We start from the raw sequence: 6,000 nt of genomic DNA, 5'->3' as shown, positions 1-6,000 counted from the left end.
AGGGGCGCCTGGAAGACTAAATCCTACGCGGCGGCTACTAGTCGTGAGGCTACTACCATTCATGTGGCTCCTACTAGTAATGTGGCTTCTACTAGCAGTGCAACACCTGTTGCTATAAGTGAGGTTGCTACTGTGACTAAGCCTGTGGTGACTGCGGCGGAGAACACTGCAAGACCTCCCCAGACTACTGAGAAGGATAAGCCTGCGGGGTCAAAAAATCCTAAAACTGCAGAGGTAGAAGAGAACATCAGGAGGAAGATTGGGAGTCATAAGCCCAATGTTGGGAGTGCTACTCCTGAAGACCAGGTGGCGGGAGTAATTAGGCAGTTGGAAGAGATAATTGAAGAGGTGGACAGCCCCATTAACCCCTCGGGAAAGATTGAGGAGTTTTCGTCTCCTGAAGCAGTCCTGTGCAAGAGGGAGGGGGGAGGTGGACTTGATGTCTCCAGCGAGGAGGAATTTGTGCAGGTTGCGGACCAAAACACAGCGAAAAAGAGAAAGTGCACAAAGAGTAGAGAGACGCTTATGGAGGTCAGTAACCCCTTTGAGACTCTGGCACAGGACCTCGAGTGCTCAGGTGAGAGTGGTGAGGAGGTATAAACTGAGCCACTATGAGTGCATATATCCTGTAATTCTGTGGTTTAGCCACTTCAAAGGTGGAGAGTTATAGTGCATGACATACATTTTGTTGATGCCAGTGATAGTGGAATGGAGTTTCATGCCAGTGGCAAGCAAAAAGTTTGAAATATCATGTGGTTTAGCCACCTTAAGTGGAAGGTAAATAATGCATAAATGTTTCATTATGCGTCCTGTTGCATAATATCAGGATCATGTTGCTATAAGCTGCCATTTATATCATGATTTCTGTATGTTCCCAGAACGTACGGGTTTTTAAGTCGAAGGCCAGGAGAGCAGCGATTTTTAGTTTATTACGGCAAGAAAAGGCCGACATATTTTGTTTGCAGGAGTGCGGCACAGACGCTGATATTAAGTCTTTTGAATGGCCTTACGGTGACGCGGTATGGTCTGGGAGCATGCAAAACAAGAATGATGGGGTCGGTATTTTAATAAACTCCAAAGAATTAACACTACATAGTAGTGAAGTAATAGAAGCGGGGAGATGTGTCTCCGCAGTAGTATTATACAGAGATATACCGCTCCGGGTTGTTAATATATATGCACCAGTGGAGAAGCAAGAAAGGTGCGCTTTATTCGAAAAAATAATGTTTTTTTTACAGGGCAGGTCACCTACTATTCTGGTGGGTGACATGAATTGCGATATGTCAAGGAGAGCATTTGACGTATCCGCAAAACGGCTATATGAAATGGTCAGCGACTTTCATTTGACGGATGTGCAGCAAGCGTGCGGCATATCCCCTCGTTTGAACACCTACCACGCAGACAGGGGAGGGGTTCACTCCTGTCTGGACTATTGTTTTATTTCATATGAGTTTTCTGCTATTAGTTATACACAAAAACCGGTGTTATTTTCTGACCATGAGGGCGTGTTGTGTGAGATTGCTGTTAGGGAGAGTGCAGTGTGTGGGAGGGGTGTATGGAAGCTGAATGTGAGGATGTGAGAGTGCAGTATGAATGTGAGTATAAAATATGGAGTAGGAGGAAGGCGGAGTTTGATAACATCCTGGCCTGGTGGGAGTGGGTAAAGAAAAAAACAAAATCCTTTTTCAAGTCCATAGGATATAAAAAATCAAGTGAAAGAAGAAAGGAGTATGCAAGATTTAATGCTCGGTTATGCTTCCTTGCAAAGCTGCGTGAAAGCGGCATGGAGGTCCAGCAGGACATAATACAAGTCAAAAGAGAGATTAATAACTATCTAAACCAGAAAGGCAAGAGTATTGTGTATAGAGCGAAGGTAGAAAAGCTGGAGCAGGATGAAAAGTGTACACGCTTCTTTTTTAAAAAAGCCTTCGCTAAGAGACCTACTTTTGAGTGTGTGGTGAATGAGGATGAGTGTGAGGTGAGGGGGGAGGGGGTGCATGAGGTGATTGCGGGGTTCTATGAGGAGCTGTATGTGGATAAATGGAGGGATGAATGTTTGGAGCATGAGGTTTTGAGTGAGGTTGAGAGTAAGCTTGGGGATGTGGAGCGAGTGTCTATTATGAGAGAGGTGTCTACAACAGAAGTCTTCTATGTGATACAGAGCTTGGCTCTGAACAAGACACCGGGTGCGGATGGGTTGTCTGCAGAATTTTATCGGATGTTGTGGAATGTGGTGGGGAAGGATGTGTGTGAGGTATGTAAGTATATGTGGGTGAATGCGGAGATGGCTGATAGTATGCGTGAGGGTGTGGTTGTGCTGATCCCAAAGAAAGGAGACCTGAAGAGGTTAAAGAACTGGCGACCCATCACGTTACTTAATTGTGATTATAAAATCTACGCTAAGTTGATCGCCAACCGTATGCGTGATGTGATTGAGTGTGTTGTGAATGAAGATCAGTACTGTGCGGTGCCTGGGAGTTTGTGTCTGATGAGGGATGTGTTGTGGGATTGTAAGAAGAGGAAGAAGAGTGTGTATGTGGTGAGTGTGGATTTTGAGAAAGCGTATGATAGGTTGTCGCATGGGTTTCTGTTTAGTGTTTTGTTACGTATGGGATTTCCGGCTGAGTTTGTGTGCAGAGTGAGGAGTTTGTATGAAAGTATTTTTAGTAGAATGTTGGTGAATGGGAAGGTTGGAAGGAGTGTGAATGTGATGTCTGGTGTGCGTCAGGGATGTCCGTTGTCTCCGATTGTGTTTATTTGTGCCATGGAGCCATTACTCTGTATGCTTAGAAAAGATAAAGTGGTGCGGGGCATTCATATCCCCGGTAGTAATGGGCGAGAATGGAAGGTGAGTGCATATATGGATGATGTGTGTGTGATGTGTGAGTCTGAGTGTGCTGTGAGGAGGGTGAAACTGTTGGTGTCCGTGTTCTGTGGTGCGTCTGCTTTTCGTGTGAATTGGGAGAAGAGTGAATGTAAGGTGTTTGGTGAGGCTGTGTTGAGTGCGGATGTGGGATTGAATAGAGTGAGAGGCCCTATTAAAATCCTGGGGACCAAGTTTAATGACAGCCTGGATGGGAAAGAGAGTTGGAAGGATGTGAGGCAGAAGGTGGAGACTCGGTTAAAGTTTTGGAGGCTGCGGAGCCTTACCTACATAGGTAAGACCCTGGTAATAAAAAGTGTGGTCTTACCAATCTTTTTATATGTAGCGATGGTCTTTCCGCCAGATTACATGACCCTCAGGGGTCTAAACAGGATCCTTTTCACCTTTTTCTGGAGGTCGCGGATGGAACGGCTGAGGAGAGAAGTGGTCATGAAAAACTGGAGAAAGGGGGGAGCGGGTTTCCCCAACCTTGAAATTTATTTTGGTTGTAATATTATAGTTTTTTTACTAACATCACTCCAGAAAGATTCGAAAGGTGTGTGCATGATGAGATACTTGGCTGGGAGACTGTGTGTGCGGATGAAGTGGTGTGAGTATGATTTACGTAAGCCTGTGTCGTTTGAAAGTCCAAAGTGGTATGAATGGGTTGTCAGTTTTGTAGCGAAGTATGATTTGAGTGAGTGTGAGGCGAGCGTGCTGAGGAATAAGCGGATGGTCCAGAGAATGATTGAGAGTAAGGATGTGGTGTGTGATATCAGTTCTGTGAGGGGAGCTGATGTGGAGAGCGTGTGGAAGAAAGTGCGGATGGATGGGATGAGTAATAGGCAGAGTGAGATTGTATGGCAGAGTTTGCATGGAGTATTACCGGTGAGAGAGTTCCAGCGTGTGAGAGGTTTGGTGAGGAGTGAAAGGTGTCCAAGAGAGAGGTGCGGTGGATGTGAGAATGTGATACATATCTTTTGGAATTGTAGTCACGCGCAGAACGTACTGCGGAGGTTGGGCCCCTTGTGTAAGGAGATCACAGGAGCCACGTTTATTAATTATAGTTTAGTTATGTTCGGGTTTGGTGTGAGTGATTGTGTGAGACAGAGGTTGTTGTGGCTGTTTATGGCGTGTGTGAAGGAAGTGTTGTGGGATGTGAGGAATGTGTATGTGTTTAAGCGGAAGGAACTAAGTGAGAGGGACAGTGTGAGAATGGTGCTGGGGAAATTATACTTTATTTATTCGTGGGATAAAAGCAAGAGGGGGGTGGATGCGGAGGGTTTGTGGAAAGTAAAAAAATGGATTGAGCTAGTTGATTTATCATGAGTGTAATGTATTTATGTTGTGGTTATGTGATGAATGTATTATGTAAAAATTAAATAAAAACCTTTGGTTTTTCAAAAAAAAAAAAAAAAAAAAAAATCTGTTCTTATCAGTTTAATATCTGATACGTCCCCTATCTGGGGACCATATATTAAATGGATTTTTAGAACAGGGAGCTGGAAAAAGAGCTTGCTCTGTCCACTCCACGCATTGACCTGGTATTGCAGTACCTCCAGGACCGGTGCACCCCCTTTCCTACAACAGTTTCCAAAAGCAGAAAAACAAAACCGACGAGCAAGAGGTGCAGCGCAGCTGTGGCGGCGGCTGCTGCTACCACCACCCAAGCACTTTGATTGACACTCAGCCCGTCTGCTCGCAACATTGTATCCACTGAGCAGCTGCGTCTGCCAGAGTGTGCACAGCACAGGTACAACTGGAAGCAAAACAACACACACACACACCAGTTCATATGGCAGCCGCACTCTATAGTTCGTACCTACCGCTGCGCTAATAGCCAAGTTGGAAACATCGGGCAGGCACAGCGTATCCTGGCAGCCTGCCTCTGTATGCTCCACGTATTCGGGTCATGGGTGTATGTGCAGGGGGCCCATAAAGTCTCTCTTCCCCACATTGTAAACCAATGCTATCAATGAAGCTTTATAGTTTGGGGGCCCAGTTCCAGACTTTGTACTGGGGCCCCGCAGCTTCAAGTTACACCTCCGGATCAGGATAATGCTAGGCCATTCCAACCAGCCTGTGTGTGTGACCTGCAGTCGCTGGTAGTCGAAAAGCGGCCGGCCCCGGATGCGCGCTTCAGAGTGGACAGACAGCAGCGGACCCCCAATCACACAGGCCCAAGGCTTGCTATGTAGCACGGAATACCTCATTGGACTGCAGCACTCCACGCGGGCTGAGATACACGCTCCACGTGGGATGGGCAGTAGTCGTCCATGAAGATCCAGGCCAACGTTTAGAGATGGAGCAACACTCGGGGAGCAAAGAACTCCAACGAACGGACGTCTACTTTACAAGGATGTATTGCTTTATTCAATGCATGGACACAGAAACAGTTCAACCGCTCGATTACAGACCGCAGTCAATACAGTAAAGAAAGAAATGTGTCTGTTTAATGTAAACTTGCATGGAGCTCGTTTGTCAGCCACTGACTGAATGCTGCTGCTGCATGTCTAAAACGTGGTCTGACGTTACACGCACCACCAGGGATAAGGCCTTGCCTATAAGCATTCCCCAGCTGGCAAAAACGGAACCTCCCTGCCTATTCCTCACCATGGAAGAACGGAACCTACCTTTTTTTTAAAAAAAGAAAGCCACAGCAGCAGCCAACTAGATTTTGGTAGGCCGCTGTCTCCCCCTTGTGTGCTGCATAAAAAATGCACTCCACTAAAAATAGCAATGATCCACGAAATAGAGCGTATGGAGAGAATGAGGCTTCCAGATGAGCCGTCAGGCTATGATAAATTGTATCACACCTGGGCGATATGGATAGATGCCCGGAGCTCACCCCTATTTACCAAGTGGTTACAGACAGGGACATGTGAGTAACACGTTTAAACCACAATCGTAAAGAGAAACAACAATTCCGGAGCCCGCCCCCCCCCCCCCCTTTTTGTTTTATTTTCTCTTTCTCCCGTGTCATAGATACCTACCCTCCCTTACCACTCCCCCCCCTTACCCTCCCCTCATTCCCCTGTTTGTAGACCTTATAAAATATCACAGACAAACATGATATAGTTCAACTCGAAATTGATTTATTAAGTTTCATTGTCAAAGTTATTTTTACATTGCTTTGA

General features: G+C 46.0%; 1 non-coding gene across 1 annotated transcript; it reads left to right on the top strand.

Annotated features, from left to right (window-relative positions):
- The first annotated feature begins 4,255 nt into the window (after positions 1-4,255).
- Positions 4,256-4,441, top strand: LOC136573979 (U2 spliceosomal RNA). The gene has a single exon (XR_010786172.1). It is a non-coding gene; the product is annotated as a U2 spliceosomal RNA (small nuclear RNA).
- Positions 4,442-6,000: the final 1,559 nt, after the last annotated feature.

Source organism: Eleutherodactylus coqui, chromosome 7 (assembly GCF_035609145.1).
Source record: "Eleutherodactylus coqui strain aEleCoq1 chromosome 7, aEleCoq1.hap1, whole genome shotgun sequence".
In the NCBI taxonomy this organism is placed as follows: domain Eukaryota; kingdom Metazoa; phylum Chordata; class Amphibia; order Anura; family Eleutherodactylidae; genus Eleutherodactylus; species Eleutherodactylus coqui.
The sequence above is the reverse complement of the archived record's forward strand: the minus strand, read 5'-3'. Positions and strand labels throughout refer to the sequence as shown.